Source organism: Gossypium raimondii, chromosome 1 (assembly GCF_025698545.1).
Source record: "Gossypium raimondii isolate GPD5lz chromosome 1, ASM2569854v1, whole genome shotgun sequence".
Taxonomy (NCBI): domain Eukaryota; kingdom Viridiplantae; phylum Streptophyta; class Magnoliopsida; order Malvales; family Malvaceae; genus Gossypium; species Gossypium raimondii.
In genome coordinates this window covers 40,512,827-40,534,613 of record NC_068565.1, presented here as the reverse complement: position 1 = coordinate 40,534,613, position 21,787 = coordinate 40,512,827, and the positions used below count along the sequence as shown (strand labels likewise).

The 21,787-nt window shown below is 33.5% G+C and overlaps 1 long non-coding RNA gene and 2 other non-coding genes across 3 annotated transcripts; 2 read left to right on the top strand and 1 right to left on the bottom strand.

Annotated features, from left to right (window-relative positions):
* The first annotated feature begins 11,135 nt into the window (after window positions 1–11,135).
* Window positions 11,136–15,284, top strand: LOC128042482 (uncharacterized). The gene is made up of 2 exons (XR_008198022.1): window positions 11,136–12,978; window positions 13,521–15,284. It is a non-coding gene; the product is annotated as an uncharacterized LOC128042482 (long non-coding RNA).
* LOC128033527 (small nucleolar RNA snoR137) lies at window positions 11,493–11,641 on the top strand. The gene has a single exon (XR_008189562.1). It is a non-coding gene; the product is annotated as a small nucleolar RNA snoR137 (small nucleolar RNA).
* LOC128033084 (small nucleolar RNA R71) lies at window positions 14,062–14,168 on the bottom strand. Its single transcript, XR_008189424.1, has one exon. It is a non-coding gene; the product is annotated as a small nucleolar RNA R71 (small nucleolar RNA).
* Window positions 15,285–21,787: the final 6,503 nt, after the last annotated feature.

Here is a 21,787-nt window from a genome sequence, read left to right as displayed (position 1 = left end):
TTAATTAAATTCATAATGCTCATCATTTCGTCTTTTCTGATAGTTGTTAAATTATGATCAATAATCAATAATCAATAATCAATAAATGGCTCACTCATCATCATCATAATTTTTGAAATATTATTTATTAATCAACCAAATTTGGCCAACATGTCTGCATCAGTAGTACTAACTCTTGGAACAGCTTTAATCACCCAGAATCAAACAACAAACCGAAACATAAATCTTTAACCTGCCAAGCAGCTAAATTAGGTTTAGAGATCCAGTTAATTTGTAGTATACAGTCCATTCGGATGCCAAAATCATGAGGACAGCCTCCTTGATGGCATACAACCCAGTCATGCTTGGTTCAACATAACCCACCTGCTTCAAAAAACATACAGTCTACAGCAGACCGCCAATACCAGCTTGCTCGTAATCTAAATTTTTTTAGATCTAAATGTTATTCAAATTATATCCTTAAAATTGCATAAACAATTATTTTAGTATCTTTAAAATAATATGATTTTTACAAACATAAACCTACTTGATATGAATTTGGAGTGTCATGAACCTTGACAAAGAAAACATGAAAAACAACTGATAAATTGATTTTTCCCTCTTAATCTCTTCTCTTACTTACAGTTTTGTATCTGTAACCCTAATAGGTAGAGGGATGATCAATTTATAATGATCAACTTTTAATCTAATACGTCCATCAAGTAACTGAATGAATTGATAGAATTCATATTCTATTCAATGTAAAACTCTTATTCCCTTTAAATTGTGTCACATAATTTTGGACTTAATTGGGTTCACAATAATAAGCTAAAAATCTTACATTCTCTCACTTGACCCAATGAGGTAAAGCATAAACTTTAATGGAATAAACATTGAGCTCTCATAAAATTAACACTCGTCATAATTATCATATTATAGTTAATTGCAAATGTGAGTTATGGCAGTTGTATAGCTCAAGTCACATACTTCCATGTACTACAACATTACAACTCAATATAATAGATCAGAATGTTAAAATATTATAAAATTTCAATCATCAATACAACCAAGACCCAATGTTTTTACATGGTCTTTAGTCTTTGGTTGTAAACCTTTAGTTAACTAATCTACAATCATAAGATCAATTCGGATATGCTCTATAAGCACTTTTTATTTTTGAACTTCCTCCTTAACAGTAAAATATTTTAATTTCATATGTCTTGCACCTTCATAATACTTATCGTTTTTGGAGAAAAATAATAATGCGGAATTATCACAGTAATTTTTTAGCAGCTTGATAATGGTGTCAACTACCCAAGTCGTAAAATAAAGTTCTGCAGCCATAGTGAATGAATAGTAGCCTCAAAACATGCCACAAATTTTGTTCCCATCATAGATAATGCAATGATAGATTGTTTAGCACTTTTCCATTATATGGCTCTTTTAGCAAGTAAAAATAAATAGCCAAACATAACATTCCTAACATCCCTTAGGATATGAACAGTGTCAATTTGGGTTGACACGTGTTCGAAATTTTTAGAGTAGACAAAAATAGAATTATTAATGTTAGTGGGAAAGGTAATTAGAAATTATAAAAAATTAAAAATACTTTCTAATTTAGGGAAATTAATTTAAGGAATGGACAAAATTGTAGAAAGTATGAGAAGTGTTGGGCTATAGTACAAAAATTAGAAATAAGAAATAACTAGATTAAATGAATGAGAAAAGCGCAAGGGTTAGGAGTGTAATTTGTCCATAAAAGTACATAAAGGAGTAAATGATGTTGGAAGTAAATAGGTATCATAAATATGGCATTGGGATGATCGAAATTTTATTAATTAAATATTATTAAAAAAAAAGAAGAACAAAAAGATCAGTAGATATTTTTAGTGCATAGAAAGATGTCAAGCTTCTCCTACAAGTCTTTCTCTCCATTTTTACTAAGTTTTTCTTTTCTTTCATTTTAGTCCCTCCATTTTCAACCCTTTTCCAAAACTTTAAACTCTAAAATTTCTTTATAGATTGTTAGTAAAATCAAAAGGACAAGTCCATAATAAGCTTATCATCTTGTAAACTAGCTAATAGCCATTTTGGTGGAGAAATAAAAGTGAAGAAAAGTTAGGGATTAGGAAAATTACTATGTGTGCGAGTGATAGTGGCACTATGGTGTAAGTGAAAGTGATATTACGCGCAAGTGTTAGTGGCACTTCAGTGTAGAGTGAAATCCCCACATCCGTGCAAAGAATAGTAATACTTCTGTGCATATTATTGACATTTCCACATATCCTATTGTGTTCTATTAAGTCTACAACTGGGCAATTGAATTACAAGGTAAGTGAACTTAAAAGTGACATTGGTAAGTAGCTTGCAATTCGTTGAATTAGTGTCTTACTATAGTTATTATTGAAACAAATTTGTGCATGGTAATAGTTATATATATGTTTATATGTGTATATGTAAGGAACCAATTTTAAATGTTTTGTCTAATTCTTGATATACTTACTAAGCTCTTGTGAACTTAACGCGTTTCTTTTCAAACATTTAAGTGTGGTCTCGTTTTGAAGCTCTAGAGGAGAAGCTAACATCCAACTCATCTCATCACGAAATCAAGCCTTGAAAAGAGTATCTTAAATTTTTAGACTTTAGTTTTTGGCATCTACTTAGAGATAGGTTGGAAATGTTATGGATGATTTCAATGAAAGCTTTGGTGCTTTTAGTTCCTTATGTAAATCATGCAAATTGGTTTGGTATGTTAGAAATTGAATTGGATTATGAGTTATTCTAAGGTTGGAAATTGGTATGTTTGAATGGTTAATGGTTGACATGGATTTTATATATTATTTAGATGTTTTCCTAAGTGTTAGGGAGCCAAAAATTTGCCTAAGTCTTAAGGTGACAGGATTGAGGTCGCGACATCAGGCTCTATGAAGTTGCAACAAGCTCAAGTCAGAGAGTGACATCATGACATGAAATTTCATGAAGTCATGATGAGCAATATTTTAGACTTTACAATTTGGTCCCTAAACAACCTCCAATCACCTTGAGAGCTTTCATAAGCTCATTTTAAGCTTGAATAATTATTTGAATCATATGTTAATTGTATTTTAAGCTTAACAACTTGAAAAAAAAAATTAAATTGATTTGGAGTGATCGAAGTTGCTTCGGCAACGAATGTGACTTTCCAGTACCTTGACTCAACGATCGGGTTAAGTAAAGAGTGTTACATTTGGTGGCATCAGAGCCTAAGATTTTTTATTCTTGGGTCGAAAATAAGTCTAGAAGTAGATGCCGTATAGGAGATAACAATGTGATGAGATGAGATTTTTACTAATGAAGTTTAATTTGTGAATTATAGATTGAAAAATTTCGAACAATTCTCGAGAAACAACTGATGAAGAGTGAAAGAATAGAGCCTTCAATGCAAATTGAAGAGGCAATAGACCATTACTTTGAGCTCGAAATGAGCCAGAAGAGCCCGTAAATTTGGGGCCTGCTAGTGAAGACAGGAAAAATCAAATACCTGAATCCAGTATAAGTGTATGAGTTTAACTAGAACAAATTCAGCTTAGGGAAGAAATGTCGACTCATGAGGCATTCTTCTAAACTTTAAATCAGTTGCTTCAGCAGTTTATGAGAGCTGCTACAACTCCTCCAACTCTAGCCCCAACTCTGCCTCCACCTCTGCCTCCTATTCAGCCTATGCTCATATTGGTAGCTTAGCCTCATCCCTATATTTCTAGTTATCGATCTCCCCTTGAAAAAAAAAAGAAAACATGGGGTAATAGTAACCTTCGAGAGATTTCGGAACCCGAGCCTATCGACCTCTTTCAAAGCACACAAACCCTTCCAAGAACACCAATGAATCCCACTCCTCGAGGCTGACTTTCCCCACCAATACCGATACATTAACGCCTCTAGATCTTTGTAAAAAGAATTGGGAAGTAAAAAGTAGAACATCAAATATAACGGAATAGCTTGTAAGATTGATTTAATTAATATGACCTTACCACCCTACGAGAGGCACCGATTATACCAATTGCCAATTTTTCCAAAAAAGTGATCTTTAATATCCCGAAACACACACTTTTTGTTACTCCCAACAACGACAAGCAACCCCAAATAATTTCTAGGATCTGTAGTATTGCAAACACCCAACACTCCCTTAATAGTAGCACGCATACCATGGTTAACGTTCAAACTAAAATAAACAAGGGATTTGGCAAAATTGATTTGCTTCCCGAAACACCACTCATATTCCTGTAGGATGGCCACTACATTATTTGCCCCCTCGATAAAAGACATGCCAAATATCAAACCGTCATCTACAAAGAATAAGTGGGAAACCTGAAGACCCCCTGACTTACTTGTACACCTGTCAAAAGGCCATCATTACATGCCACCCTACCCTTCGCTACAAAATAAAAACAATAAAGAACTCAGAGGGTCTCCCTGACGAAGGCCATGAGAAGGGATAATGGATCTTCTAGCCTCACCATTCACAATGACTAAATATCTGACATTCCGGACACATCGCATAATCAACTCAACGCAACAACTCGAAACCCAACCTGATCACAATTGCCTGCACTAACTGTCACTTTACTCTATCGTAAGCCTTACTCATATCTAACTTTAAAGCAAAATTACCCCGAAGGCCCCTCCATTTCTTTTTAAAGGAATTCAATAATTCAAAAGCAACAATGGCATTAATAGTGATCAATGGGCCCAAAACAAAGGAGCTCTACCCCTCGTCAATACAATGAGGCATAATCTTCTATAATCTATTCACAAGCACTTTAGAAATAATCTTAAACAAAACATTACATATGTTGATTGGCTGAAAATGTGTCATATTTTGAAGATCATGTTGGTTTGGGATGAGAAAATGTTGGTGTCATTAATCTCAAAAAGGGAACCACCATCATTAAGGATGTGTAAATAACAATCGCAAACATTCGTACCCATGATATGCTAGAATTTCTAATAAAATAAAGCGAGCAACCTATCACAACCCATAGCCTTAGAAGACCTCAACCCCCGGACAGCCATTAAAACCTCTTCTATGGTGAAAGCATCATACAAGTAGGTGCTCATGTCATCAATAACACGAATTGAGATACCATATAATAATTGGCTTATGTCCCCCCGATCTTGAGTCATAAACAAATCCGTAAAATATTGGCATGCCAATCTAACAATCTCCCTTTCCCCCTCAACCATATTCCAGTAGCATCCTCAATACTGTGCAAAGTGTTGGTGCATTATCGTTGCGTTGCAATGATATGAAAGAACGATGTATTACAGTCCCTATGATGCAACCATATTTTTCAAGCCTGCTACTCCCAATATCTCTCAGTTTTATCAATCTCAATATCAATATGCATCTTAGCCAGCACCACACTTCAAGAGCATCATCATCAAAGATATATTCGTAAGAGCATGAAGATGCTCCTGCAAATGGTGCATGTACGTTGTGGACTCGCCCCAAACTCTCCGAGCCCATACCAAAAGCCCCTTACTCATCGAATGAAGACGATCAGGAACAGTGCCAACTGAAGCCTCCCAAAGATGTCAAACGTCAACCTCGCAAGTCTCTTCCAATAGGCAAGAGGCCTCAAACCTAAATTTTCGAGTCTTAAACCCCATCATAAATGTAGCAATCATGTCAAGAAAAAGTGGGAAATGATCTGAGATGGAATACACATGGTGAGTGAGTCTGTAATCTGAAAACAAATTCCTCCACACCAACTAAGCTACACCCTATCAAGTCACTCTCGAATATTATTCTGAGGGAGTTTACCCCTCTCTCACGTATACTAATGTCAAGTATACCCCAAACTAAATAACTTAGTGTCCTCAAGCACATCGCGAAAAGAATCTATAAGCCTACCATCCTGAAGACACCTCATTTTTTTCATAAAAAAATAGAACTTCATTAAAATCACCCATAACAAGCCAAGGGTAGTCGCCATTAGCTGCTAAGTGTCTCAAAAGATCCCACGATTTCGAACGTTGACTTTTAATCGATGAACCATAAAACCCGGTGAACCTCCAATGATTACCTTTAGAATCATCATTCATTAGCAAATCAATGTGACTAGAAGAAAAACTACACAATAGAATTGCGTATGTCTCCTTCCAACATAAAGCCAAACCTCATCGCAAACCATCACTACTAACTTCGATACCACAAGAAAAGCCCAAACCCCTACAAACCTTTTCCATCCGACTACTCTGAATATTTGTCTCAATGAAAAACACCACACTTGGGTTGAAATCCTTCAACATATGTCGAAGGCATTGTATTGCCAGATAGTTCTCCAACCCTTAGACATTCCAACTTAAAATTTTCATAGCGTCTGACTACTTTGCCCAACAGAGCCAGTCGATATTCCAAAATCATGAACGATAACACACTCATCAGAAGGTTCCTCAGAATCCATTTCCACAAAAACCAAAGGAACCCCATATTGACGGGATCATTTTTCCCATCTCTAACTTCCACAGGATAATCCTCTTTTGGAAAGCCGAGGTTCGGGTTGTCATTCTCCTTACCCGTAGGAACACAATTCGGGCGCCCTCTAAATGTAACCCTAAAATAATGTCCATAGGGTTTGCCAACGTACTATTGCAGAAGAAACCATGTATGATTGCCTAAGTAATCACCAAATCACTATGGAAAGATTGCTGCACATTATCCATCTAGAAAACAACACCCTCCTCTCGAATCTAACAACTTGTCCCTACCGTAGCCTTCCTAGGGACAGCCTTAATCGACAGATCCCATTCAAGAGGTAGGTCTTTTTTCCCATGAATTATGCGAATAGGACAAAACCTTTTTGAGTGGCCCAGTTGACCACATAGAAAACAGAAGACAAATAATCAATCATATTGAAACCGAGCATAGAAACTGGGAGTTTGAGACAAAATAATTTTCTTTCTTCGCTTCAACGGTCCCCTGATGTCAATCCAAACCCTGATCCACAGGAAACCCTTATAGTCAGTACCCATCACATTCATATCATAGTCTAAGAATGTTCCAAGAAAATTTTTGAATTTTCACGCCATGGCTTCCGAAATCAAACCGGGCGACAAATCGTTGACCTGAACTGGGAAATCAATAAAAATCAATGAAACTATCAAATGATCATCCCCCTTACGCAGGCGATGAAAAACCAACAAATGACCATTGAAGGTCTAGAGACTCCCCTCCAAAAATATGTCAAAGTCAATTTTATAGTAAAATCGAAACAGAAACCTCTTGTCCCCCAAATCAAAAATTGTGACACCACCATGAGGGTGCTAGAGATTGGTAAGAGTTGTCTTCATGGCTTGAAAATGAATCACGCTGGCGATTAGAAAACTGGCTACCATACAAAATTCTTCCACATGCGCATTGTTTGAATCACCCAAATCCACCGTCCGCCCTCCACATCGCCACCGTTAAGCCAAAGCCCTGCCAAATCCCTTTACATCGCACCATTATCACCACTACTACCCATCGCATGCCCACATTTTCGAAATCCACAAGAGAACAAACCATACAAAAGAGAATCACCGCTGGAAAACAGCAAAATACCCAAAGGAAACCGTGCCAGAATAGAAGATGAAAGAAACGTACCTAATCAGCAGACTTGGACTTTTGTGTTTTGGAAATTGATTATAAGTTGTTCCGCACATTTAAATAACACGTTTATACTGAGTTTGATTGGAGTAATTTTCTTTCACATGTTTTAATAATTGGTTAGCCATAAATTAACCACAAGCAATAATATTTAGTCACTCACATGACTTGGTTATGATGAAGAGAAGAACAACTTTTCGTTTATTTTGAAGAGATTTTACTTTTTACAAGTGTTTTTGTTCATTTTTCTAATTGTATGTTTAAATTTGTATTAATTATTCTTTATTTTATGTTTAACTGTTTAAAAATATATGTGTTAAATAAACTTTTATTCATGCTATTACACTAGTAACTTAAAAGTAATATTTAATTTTCAATTTAATCATTTTCTAAATGGGATAATTAAACTGACGGCCTCCCATGTTTTTTTTACTAAATTTATAAAGGACATTTGATTGTAATAATTACTAAAACAGTCGTCCTAATTTATATTAAACAGAAGTAAATACTTACAATTTTAATTTGAATTTATTGTTTCACTCTACTGTAAGTAAATAACAAATATTATTTTTTTCCCACAAATTAAATAACTTTGGAAAAGATACATTGATTTATAAATATGTTTTAGTACTTATAATATAATTTGCATTAAGTAATTAAAACAAATTAGAGACAGTATTATTTTAAATTAATTCAACAAAAGTCTTAGATTTAAATGTAAATATTTATTTGATTATTATGATAAGAAAATGTATCAACATAAAATTCATATTATTTCGTTCATTAAAATATTAAAACATTACATGTATAATTTAAAATGTAAACTATGTTTTCATAGTTGTACAAATAATTAAGAAAATATTATTTTATATAGTAATATTATTTCCATTATTAACTAACAACTATTAGGTGCAATGATACTTTTAAAAGAATCATAAATTGAATCTTGAAAATAATATTAGAGAAGTTATAAATTTCAAACATAAACCATAAAATATCGTTTCTAATATTACACATGTCCTACAATTACATGAAATAATTTTTTACTATATCATTTACTAAGATTTGTGCATATATATACATAAATAAACAAAATAACTTTTAAAAACAATTAATTTTGACATAAATTAATTCATCACATCTAATGCAATTTAGTATTTTATATTATGCTTTTGATATTTAGTACTTAGAATTAAATATTAGTAAAATAAGTATTTTTTGACACAGTGTTGTGACCCATTAGACCTATATAGGCCTTAAGTAGTTCTAATATATTAAATTGAGTATGTAGGATGAAGACCTATAGGCCCAATTGATGTGAAAGCAAGGGACGAGTGATGCACAAGTTTTTGAGTCGCCAAAGCATGAAACAGAATCAAGAAGGCAAAAAATTTATGTCGTGTCGCACCATGCAAGGGCAATGCAATGACATAGGTTGACGTGATGCCCAAGGATGCCAAGTTGTCTGCACAATCGACTTTATACGAAGCCCTAGGACTTGACGAAAACCTAATTTGGGCTGCCAACACTTCTATAAATAAGACCTTAGGGGTTTGATGTAACGAAGTTGTCTTAGACACACTCAAAAACCCTAGTAGTGTAGGAGTAGGATTAGATTAGCTTTCTTTCAGCTTTTCTTAACTATTTGTTTTCCTTTTGGAATTGGTTTCGATCCAAGAGTTATTTTATTTTATTATAGTATTTTAGTTTATTTATTCTTTGAATTCAACATATTTCATTATTCCAATCAATAAATTTGCTACTCCGTTCTCCATTCAATATTAGTCCACGATTATTTTAATCTCGCAATTCAATCGTGTTCTTTACACGATTTATTCAATTGTGATAGAGATTATGAATAATATGAGTGGCTAAATCTCTTAGGGGAGATCAATGAGTGGATGAGGATGTGATTAATAGGGGATTTAGGGTTTCCTGAGAGGATTAGTTGGTATAAATACGTATTCTTAAACCTCAGGCTTGACAACCCGAGTAAATTGTACTTTACCCTGGTTGAGAAAATGAGGTCGAGAGATAAGCGAGTATCAACCAATTGATTAATTAGTTAGAGACTAAGAGGTAATAAGTGGTTAATCGATAGCTAATCCACTCTAGAATCCTAATTCAAAATTAATTATAAACCGTAAAATGAGTTAATTTTCTTGATTGGTTTATTAATTTTAGTCGTTTGTTATTTTTCTTGTTTATTTGTTTTAGTTATTTAAATTCTCTTATTACTCTATTTTATGGTTTATCGTAATGTAGGATTTAATTAATACTATTTAGACTTATTATTGTAAAAAGATTTTTATAAATTTATTCCATCCTCCTCAAGTATGATCTTGAATACTTCCAAATGTTTTATTGTAAACTATACTATATTACAATTTAACTTTGTGCACTTGCGGACATTGCCATTTTAATCTTATATATTTTTAATATGTTATTTTTACTATAAAGGATAACTCGTTTATAGCGTTTACTAATCAAATTACACTTATTCTAATAAGAACACACTTTAATTTATAATAACTAACTTTCAATTTTTTCCATACTTTCTTAGTAACTTAAATTAAAATTTTTATGGAAAGTATCTTAATTTTTAAAGAATAATTTATTTATATATTTTATCATACCATTCATTAAAATATTTAAAATTTAAAATAATTTAATATATATTTATATATAATTAATTGTTGCATCGCATGGGTTTACAACTTAGTATTATACATAAAATTTTTTTTTGGTAATTATCTTGAAGTAAAGCTTGTTGTTCCTTAATTCAAACCCAAGTAATTTAGAAAAATTAAACCCATCCTATCCTGAGCTGACCCGCAACCCAATTTTTGGAAAACAATCTGATCCAATGGGATCCGGCCCCCTACTTTCTTTGTAATAAAGGAAAACGAAAATGAAAAAACTGGCTTGTCTCAGTCTAAGATATAAAAGAACTTGGGTCGGAGATTTCTGAATGGGCGGAAGCAAACGGTTAAACATCCAGCTTCTCATTGAAAGAAAATTTCCCAAGTTGGAGATTTTTCTGGGAAGGTCTTAGCTAGGCTGATGGTTGAGAAAATTTCCTTTCTAAAATCGTGATATTCGTGATGCCTTTTCTTTTTTAAATCAATTAATAAAAAACTTTGCAATAATTACTTATTGGATAAACTACAATTACACTTATATCTACCATTTAACTGTTGCTTGTATATTTTTATTCCCTCACCTAAGATAAGCCAAAAAAAACAAGAGGAAAATGGAAAAGAAAGTAGGCTTTAGTCTAGCTTGTTTTAATTGGACTCCCTTATAGTTCAATGGCAGAGTGTCAGCTTTTTAATCTAACGGTCCTGCGTGAGAGCACTATTTTTTTTTAACATTTCGCAACTATTGTATCAATTATTTAAGAGCCCAAAACCTCTAGGCCCATACAACGATCTGTTGCTAAATTCAATCTCAATGGCTTTTTGGTCATTTTATTCTAAATTTAGGGTTTTCAGTCCCGCAACACACAATCACCGCTATAAAAGCTCCAACCCTTGCTAAGCAGATGACATAACCTGCCCTGTAAACCCAACTGGGGCTACCTTATTTGATATATTCCATTATTCAAAATTCTATCTTTTCTTTTTAGTCGCTTTTGATAGGCGTTGCGTTCTTCAGTAGCTTTTATCAGAATCCTGAAGGGCGCGTCAACGAAAGCGTAAATCACCTTCAATTCCAACGATTCATTAAAAATCTGCATGCTACGCGTTTTTCACAGTGAATTGTAGCTTGTAACGAGTTGGATTCTGCCATTTTGATAATTTCAATTCGAACCAGATCTGTTTTTCAAAGTTAATTCATTTCTGAAAACCTAGTACTGTCAGTAATTTTAAAGTTATTGTAGATTAAAGTTGCTTCTTACTGGTGAACGCTCTCAGATTTAACAGTGAGGGATGTTCATGTTTCCGAAGCATAAATTAATCTGTTTTTAGCCAGTTTTAAACAGCGTTGTGCGTTATTATCTTCAAAGCACTGCGCTACCTGTCTCCTGGTATATATTTATTAATATTTTTTGTGATTATTTTCTGTTTCCAGATCCTAATGTTTTGGTTGTTGTGTACGGTCTTTTTGTAGTTGTTTTAAATTTTGAATTAAAAGTTGGATTTATTTAATCTTAACTAGGAAAATCAAGTGTATGTTTGAAACAGTAAATTAAGATGCTCTTAGAACCGAGATTTAATTTATAAACACCGAAAATGAAGCCTTGGTAGTGAATTATGCACTGTAGTTAAGACCTGGGTTGATTTGAAGATAACGGAGAAAAGAAAAGTAAGTCATAGTAACTCGCGCGAATAGCTTAAATGGTAATCTATGAGTCAATAGACAAGAAACGGGCCTTCGCTTGGTTAGAGGGGGGGGGGGGGGATTGCCTCAATCGCGCTTTTGTATGGTTACGATGAAATTAGCAGTAGTTTTGAACGACATGAACTTAAAATGAGCATATCTTGCAACAAACGGATTGAGCATCAAATTTTTGAAGACCAGGCTTAAAGTTTTACCATGCACTTAATGGAAAATTTGACAGAACATTGTGAAGGTGATTGTGTTTTTAGCCCGTTTTGAGTTTAGTAAGTAAATCACTTGTAAAATTTGACCCAAGCGAACTCATGTACGTGTTTGACTGAATACTATCTTATAATTCACACTAGGATATAGTTTTTCATCTTTTAAAAGTTATACTAAACTTGTATTGATAAATTAAGAAGGGTTTAAAATAAAGATTAATAATTGTTAACTGGTTGTTATAGTTATCTTAATCATAAACTCGTTTTAGTTATCAATTAACAGTCTATAAACATGTGATCGGTTAAAATAAAGATAATTATGGTAATTAGATAAAATAACTATGACAACTAATTGACAATACAATTAAAAATTAATTGAATTGTGTATTCGTTCTTTAATCAGAGTTAGTAAATAAGGGTTAAACTAATAAATTGATTTGTGATATGTATAAATATATTTGATTCTATCAATAGGGATAAAACGTAAAACTTACTGTTGCCATGAAAATAGATGCAAACACCTAAGCGTGCATCAAAAATTTTATTACGTAAATGGGTATCCATGTGAAATAAATCTGAATAATTAATAAAGGGATTATTGGTTTAATGGTATATACATGTTAAAGTTATTGATGTTGAATTGGTTAATGATTATTATGTTTATGTCGAATACTAGTCGTTTATATTTTTATTATTATTTTGAGTTACTTTAGTATCAATGAGTATACATTATTTAATTATGGATTTGTTTGTTTTCGTGTGTAGGTCTCGAATAAAAGTTATAGTAAATTCATGGTCAGGCATTTGCTAAAAATTGTAGTGGCAATGTAGGTACTTTTCGACACTTAACAAGCTTGTTTTTAAGTCATTTCGTATTTAATTATTGCATTTTTTATTTTTATAACTTAGATTCAGTTTATTGCAAAATAAGTTTTTTTACACGTAACTTTAGATTTAACCCATCCTCTATTGGGTACGATTTAGACCTATTATTGTAGAAATAATTTTAGATTTAATCCATCTTTCCTTGGGTACGATCCTCGAAGTATTTTTAGTATCCCGTTGTACAATACTATATTACAATTTGACTCGTATACTTGTAGGCACTGCTATTTTAATTTCATATATTTTGTTGCAGTATTTCCAGTCCAAACGTTTGCATATTTGCGGTGGTCAAGTTGTTGGCGCCACTACCGGGAGGCTTTGACATTAGATTTAATTTCATTTTCTGCAAGTAGTAGGATAAATAGGAAATTTGAAAATTATAGATACAAATTTTATTTTTATTTTTGTGGTTTTTTTTCTGTTTTCAATTTTAACTTTTATTCATTAACTTTTATTCTTTGTGTTTGATTTCAATATATGACCTGAAGTGGGAGCATTCCAATCGAGCTACACTCTGATTTGGAGCGATTGTTAAGACACAATTGTCAACTGATGCAAAATGATCCACCCATGGTAGTTGATTTACCTCGGGAGAACCTTTTATTTGACGATTCACTTGAACCACGAGCACAAGTTCGTGGAGAGTTGCTGATGGTTCAATAAAGGACGTTGCACGATTACGCACTACCAACAATAGAAGTCGTTCGAGGTAGCATTGAAAGATCGACGGTTAATGCTAATAATTTCAAGATCAAAATGAGTACAATTCAAATGATCCAAAACACCTTACAATTCAGAGGGAACATGATGGAGGACCTGAACCAACAGTTGAAACAATTTCTTCAGCTCTGCGATACCTTCAAGTATAACGGGGTAACTGATAACACTGTTTGTCTTCGATTGTTCTCCTTCTCCTTATGTGATAACAAAGCTGATTGGTTGGATTCATTGGATCCTGATTCCATAACTACATGGGAAGAGTTAGCTGAAAAGTTTTTACAAAAATTATTTCCCATCAGCAGAACTATTCAACTTAGGCGCGATATTGTGAATTTTAAGCAGATGGATGGCAAAACTTTCTACGAGGCTTGGGAATGATTTAAGTTGCTGTTAAGAAAGTGTCCTCATCACAGAATGAAAGAGTGGCTCTGCATACAAATTTTTTACAATAGATTGGACAGTAATCTAAGGTCTAGTTTGGACAGCACATCCGGAGTTGCCCTTATGAACCACACATACGAGCGAGGCTGTCAGTTAATCAATGACATGTTCATGAACTTGTATATGTGACCTAATGAGAGATTCTCATACAACCCAAAACCACCAATGGTGAAAGCTATTAGTAAAGGGGGTTAAGTATCAACAAATTTTAGAGAAATTAAACCTTTTGGAGATGACTGTTAAACTATTAATAACGGAGTCAGCTCGAGGCTATGGGTCATATTCTGAAAGCCAGCCTAAGGAGGTAAATTATTTGTGTAATAGGGGTGGAAACCCTTATTCAAATACATATAACCTCAACTAGAAAATCATGCAAACTTAAATTGGAGAGGTAGTCAAGGAGGCAGAAATCCAATGCATAACCAATCGGCTCCTCCTTACCAACCTCCTCCTGTACAAAGATCTCGAGAGAAGCTCATTAGGAATGACCATACTGCATGTGGTCAAAGGCTAGACATAATATAATGAGAAATGCAAATGATGAAAAATGGATCTTCGACAAGTCTATGCCAAGTGTGACCGACTTAAGTCTCGGATTGGTATCCTTCATGAACAAATGAGTCAAATGATAAGCTTGATGAAAAAGAAAATTGGCCAAGGCATACCTAGTGATATGGAGAATAATCTTCGCACGGATGGGAAAGAGCATGTGAACGTGGCCACTTTACAATCAAGTAAAACACTTGACAGTCCGAGTATCACCATCCAAGAAGATAAGGATTTTTTAAACTTTGTGGATGAACTTTTAAAGGAAAACAAGATTGAAGAGTTGATTAAGCAAGTAGCCAAAATGATAGCTGAGCCGGAGATTTTGAAACCTAACACGACGAATATACCATTCCAATCGAGGCTTGAGGACAACAAATGAGGGATGAAGCAAATTTTGTGTTGTAAAGTGTTACCTTATGTCGCGACACACCATCAAAACCTGTAACTTTCCTTTTTTGAATTTTCACGTAATTTGTTGAATTATGTGTAAAAAGCACATTAATTTAGCCCTAAAGCCCTCTATGAATCATCCTTAGTAGTTACCAATGCTCCAAAGCTAATTTTTAACCACCGATCAACATCCCTTTCATTATCTCTTGAAAATTTTCTCTTACTTCCTCACTTTTTCATTTGCACATACATAGCTGGCTTGATTTGACCCAATCAAATTGCAAGGGAAACCTATTGCAGTCACGACGACTGACTTGTTGTCAAGCCTGAGTAAAAGAAAAATTGAGGTGAGGCATTCTAAATTCCTACTTTGTTCATACGTTAATTTTTAAATTGTGAGTCCGGTCAAAGAAAAATATGCGTAATATAACATCAGATAGTGAGTTCGTATGGGGGATAAATTTACAATACTTAGAGAAAAGGAACTTGAAAATTACCTTACTGAAATTAGAGGAAAGACACCTCTACAAGAGAAGGGATTCGAATCCCCCAATGAATCTCAGTAATACAATCCAAGAATTGATTCAATACCATAGGTGGGACAAAGTCTGTAAAATCTTAATAGACTCGACTAACATTCCTGTTGTACAAGAATTTTATGCCTCATTAAAAGAAATAAAAGCCAAGCGACCATTGGGTGAGCCAAGGTTGTACGCCACTGTTAGGAGCATAAACAAATCGATATCACCCCCATAAATTTGTATATATTACGATGTTCCATTCTACATGTATGATTCTTTTGCAAAAACGGGATCTAATTTATTTTCCAAAACATAGACATGGACATCATAATGGGCTACTTAATCTGCCGTAATTTGATACGACAAATTAGGCTTTCTTAGTATACTGAATGAGCTTATTCTCAAGTAAAGTAACGTATTTTCTGTAGTTTTTCATAATTTTTAGATTTTTAAGTTAATAAGTGTAAATGCCTCTTTTTACTCATTGTGAGACCCAATTTGGCCAATAGTGCCATTGGGGGACTTAACGTGTGGTTGAGTGACGTAGGGACGTGTTGGAGGTTAAAAATGAGCGAAAATGACACCAAAGGAGAGGGTTATGTGATATCCAAATGTTGGAATCACGATACCTCCAACAGACTCAAAGATTGGAGACCGCCCTTCAGTGGTATCGCGATATCCATTTTGGGTATCGCGATATCCACCCTCCAAGAAGACCCCCAAGTTCGAAACTATCTGAGATATCGCGATATCCTCCTCTTTGGTATCGTTATATTGATATCGTGAGGAGACAAAATTTGACAAAAAGGGTAGTCTTTGTCCACTCGAAACACCAATCAGTGAAGGCCCATTCAAGGGTATTTTGAGCACACAAATTGGGTTAGAATACCTTCTATACCAACCAAAAATTGGCTAAGAGAGAGAAGAAGCCACATTACCTTAGTTTACGCTTAGTTTTCTCTATGTTTTCTCTTAGCTTTTCTTTTAGGATTTTTTATTTTTCATTCCCTTAGCTATAGATTTTACATTTCCCATCAACTTTTCTTCTTATTTTAATTGTTCTTAGTGTTAATTAAGTTAGTTACCACTATAGCTTAGGCTTAGTTTTATTTGCATTTTTAGTCTCTATACATTAGTTGTAAGATATTTTCAGATTTGTTTTAATGTATTTCAGTTTCTTTCACTTTGTATTTGTTAAAGTTTGCTCCTTTTATGTTTATTGCTTTAAATTTTCTTATTAAATTCTTTTCTTTACATGCCATTTAGATTTTTTGTATAAAAATCTCAACTTTTATATTTTTCTTAAGCTTTACTTTCATGGCTTCTTTGCTTTTCATTTCCATTGTTGTTAACTTTATTTTTAGCATGAGTAGTTAGACCTTTAAAAAGGTTGGTTGATGGAGATTTGGTGAGCTGATTTTTAGATGAAGTACTAAATCGTAATAAGTTGGACTAATTTGAATGAACTTAAAAATTATGGATTGATGAACCTAAGGGAACATTAAGGCAAGTGAGACTGAGAGGAGATCTTGTGGGGTACCAATTCATTAGTCCCGGGTTAACTGGTGAGATCTAGAGATAATCCAAATTAATTTATCTAACTTGGTAAAGTGGAGACCGAGAGGTAAAATGAAACCATTTTGGGAGTTTAAGCAATTTGGATCCCCAATTCAATGATTAGTAAACCACATCAATTTCAACCAACCACAGATTTTTATTTAACTATTAATTTTGTAACTTTGTATGTTTTACAATTTAGTCATTGCTAGCTAAATAGTAAATTGGATTATTTTCTTTTAATAATAGGATTTTTCGTAATACATATTTTTGTGATTAGTTGGTTAGACTCTTTATTTTACATGGACGTTATTTAGAAATTGTTCAACCCACGATTGTTATGGGTTCGATCCTTAGAATACTCTAGTGTTCTATTGCAACACTATAAATATTACAACTGACCTGTCACACTTACAGTAAAGCCGTAATTTTATATCTTATTTCAAATTCCCAAGTGTTGGTTTATCTCTCTCTGCGATCGAGAGAGAGACGGTCAAGTTGTTGGTGTCGTTGCTGGGGAATCGACGTTTGATTGAACTATTTTTATTTCCATTACGCGTACTTAGGGAGATAATTGATGAAAGTCGAGGTTATAGATACGATTTTGTTTCTATTTGTTTTATTTCATTTTCAATTTTTAGTTAATTTACTTCACTCTTTTATGCTTGTAGGAGGCGTTGTATGATAGAGACCGATAATGGTGTTTTACCATTTGAGCCGGAACTGGAATATCTCGCCATATACGCGAGGAGGGTGCAACATCCGAGAGATGCCCAACCTCCACAAAGAGACCAAACCATCGAAGATCCACGAGTAAAGATTCAACCACCACCACACCCACCCACCCAAGAGGAGCATACCATGCGTGACTACGCGATGCCCAATCTTGATGTTGTTCGAGGTAGCATTAATCGCCTGAAGATTTATGCTAACAACTTTGAAATCAAATTAAAAATAATCCAAATGATATAAGCAAACATTTAATTTTAAAGGTCAATGAATGAGGATCCGATCCAACATCTTAAGAGATTTCTAACCATTTGTGATACCTTTAAATATAATGGGGTATCCTATGACATTGTTCGTCTTCGGTTATTCCCTTTCTCTCTTACTGATGATGTGTTTAATGTTAGAGTATTCCTAAAGACCAATCATGAGATGATTGTAATAACATATTCATTCTACCTTGTTTATTAATAAAAAAACATTGCCATTATTATTTCAGTTTCACTTTCTGTGTGTAAAATAAACTAATTTATAATAATGTCCCGTGAATGATATGATTATTCTTAAAAGGTCCTTAGTCAATGATATAATTATTCTTAGTCAAGTATTATTGTGGGCTTGGACAACAATAATGCATTAAGACTAATATGTAGTTAATTGATGGCAAAGTGTTGTCATTGACATAGGGATGTCAAAATCAATACATGTGTATATGTTAGAGAACGACATATTGGACTGACCTGCTATGAGTATGTTTCTTGGATTATTATATAATAGTCACAACATTACTCATAGTGATAACTATGTATACGATCTTTAGACTTGAGATCATCATTGCCTTAACATAATGAGTCGTATATTTTGATATAGTCAAACGTCTTCTGTAACAGGTTGTACTATAAAGATTGATGTTGGATATGCCACAATATATGTAGTGGGATATGATTGATCCAGATAGAATTTGTCCTTCCTACATAATAGAAGAAATATCTTAGGCCACTTGATGAAGTGAGACTAGAAATGAATGACCATGCTCAAATAAGTTAATATGAGATATTACACTTATTTGTTTATTGTAGTCTACTTCGGGTATCAAGAAGAGATTGGACTTTGCAAGTGTGACTATTCCATGACTTGTGTCCAATCGAGATATAAAAGACAAAATGATATAATACATGAAAAGTTATCATAGAAAGGTTATCATAGAAAGGTTATGTCGAACCACGACTTCTTGTAACCTAGGTAGCGACGATGCATTGCTAGATGTCACTCATTGCTTGTAACGTTAGAAGTGTTCTAGTATTACTACCAATGTTACAATAGCTTACAGGGTCGCACCTTATGGTTGAAACGAACAGATTCTAAACACAGTTGGCATTAAATTTAATTTTCACGAGAATTATATTAATTATTGAATTAATTTAATTTGACAGTTAAATAATAAACAAAATATATGTACAAATTTTTTGTACAAGAATAGAGAACATAATTAAAATAAATGTATGAATTTGATTCATATAAAATATTAATTATGTATTATTTACCAAAATTATTAAAATAAAGTGTTATAATAATTTCGGTCAAACATAAAATATATGGAAATTAATATCTTTTTGGAAAGGATATTACATTATGATATTTTCCATATATTTTCTGGCACTAAAAAAAGGTGATTTCGGTTTTAATATGGATATTAAAATAAAAGAGAATCATAAAAACCCTAAGGTCAAAGAGTGTTACTAACATTAACCACAAAAGGGAAAAGAAACCTAGGTCTAGCAGCCGTATTTTTTTCGAAAAAAACTTCCTGAAACATTCAGAGAGAGTTTTTGTTTGTTTGTTCAAAACTGGGTGGACTACATAGAGGCTGGGACGATTCCATTGCTGCTTTGGATCGGCAGTGTGTGAAATGGATTAAACCAGCAATGGTTCTTTTGTATTTTTTATATTTTGAAAGGTATATTTTCAAACCTTTCCTTCTCTATTCGTTCCTCGTGCATGAATTCCTAGTTTGATCACTGAAATAATTTTTCGGCTGCGCCACGGGGCGTCTCGACTAGCCAACATTTAAGTGGTTAGATTCATAGTTGTTAGATTCCATCAACACGTGGGATGAGCTAGCAAGCAAGTTCTTGGAAAAATATTTTTCCACGAGTAAAACAAAGAAACTTCGTATGGATACTACAAATTTTAGGCAATTGGAAGAGGAGTCACTATACGAGGCTTGGAAGCACTTTAAGCTCATGCTATGTAAGTGCCCATATCATGAATTGCAAGATTGGCTGTATTGGGAAATGTGCCCATATTATAGTAAACATGTAACTATTTTCTATTTATTTGATGAATAAATAAATAAAATTAATTTCACATTTCACTAATATGTGTTTTATATTTTGCATACATAGCAAAATTGTTACAAGCAAATATTAACTCATTGATTGTCTAAAGTTCAAACTGAAGATAAGTGACATTTTAAAGAACGCTTACATTGTGAGAAAGACAACTTACTCTAGTAGATAATCTAAATGAGTTTATAATACTGTAAAAGAATTAAATTGAGCATTTGATTCAAATACTGAGAAGGATTATTATGTCGTCTACAATTCCAATTGGGGAGATGGCTAGTCTTCGCTATCGGAGCAGTTGACTCTACGAGTAGAGACATAGATGTATTCATTGGTAGAATGATACATTGGACTGGATGCAAGATGAATTAATTCTGAATTAGTTTGCAAATTAATTCAATTGTGACGTTCATGGTGTGATTTACCTAAATCCTGAGTTTGTCATTGACCATTGGAACACGAAAATTTATGTGTTTTTACATGCCCTTTTTTAACTTAAAATCATGTTATTTCGGTTAAATTCTTGTCAAAAAATAATTAAATATTATAAAATAATTAAATTATGTTAAAAATATGAACATGATGAATTATAATTAATTTTATAGTTAATTTTTGATTAATTTTGACCATTTTCGACAGATTCGTACAAAGGGAGAAAATTAGCTCGGCAGACAATGGTCGAAGAATAAAATCGAGAAGCAATTTGAAGCATCGAGAAAAAAATATTTCTAGCCTAAGATGGTCCAAAAATTTGTGTTAATTAATTTTAATTTATTCCCAATTTAATTTGGGCTAAATAAATTATTATTAATTAATTATGGAAAAAAAGGGTCCAGTTGAACCGCATTGGTTGAACCGAATCTAGTGAACCGAACTAGCCACCAATTGGGCTGCCCAGAACCGTCCATATGCTGACCCAAATCAGTATTTTATCTGACTGAATAAGATTGCAAAGAAGCCCTTGAAGAACTTTCAACCTTGCATTCAAACCCCTCTAAAAAATGTGGCTTTATGGATTTGCCCCAAGCTATTTTTAGCAAAGTTGAATCTCTCAACTTTGCCATGCGTGTGGCCGGACAAGGGGGGTCTCTTTGGATGATGGAATTTGCTATTTTTAGTAGCCACAATCAGCTATAAAAGCCACCCCTTGCTGATCATTCAATTCATCCCTCAGACTCTCATTCTCTCTTCTCCTTTCTCACTTTCTCTCAACTTTTCCTTCCCATTTTCCCTTTTATTCAAGTGTCAATTTCTTCTCTTGGGAAATAGGTCCTCATCAGCCATTTTTGGGAAGCAATTAAAGTGTTCATAAGCCACTTTAATAGCCGAGGACAACGGAGAACGAAGAACGGAGAAATCAGTCAAGCCACGGAGAAACACCAGATTTACTTCTTGTTCCCTATCTCTTTAAATTTTGTTGTTGTTTTGACAAACATGTTTATGAATATTTATGCTATTGAAATGGTTATTTTAATCAATCTAGCTTGAATTTAATCCGTGTTGGGT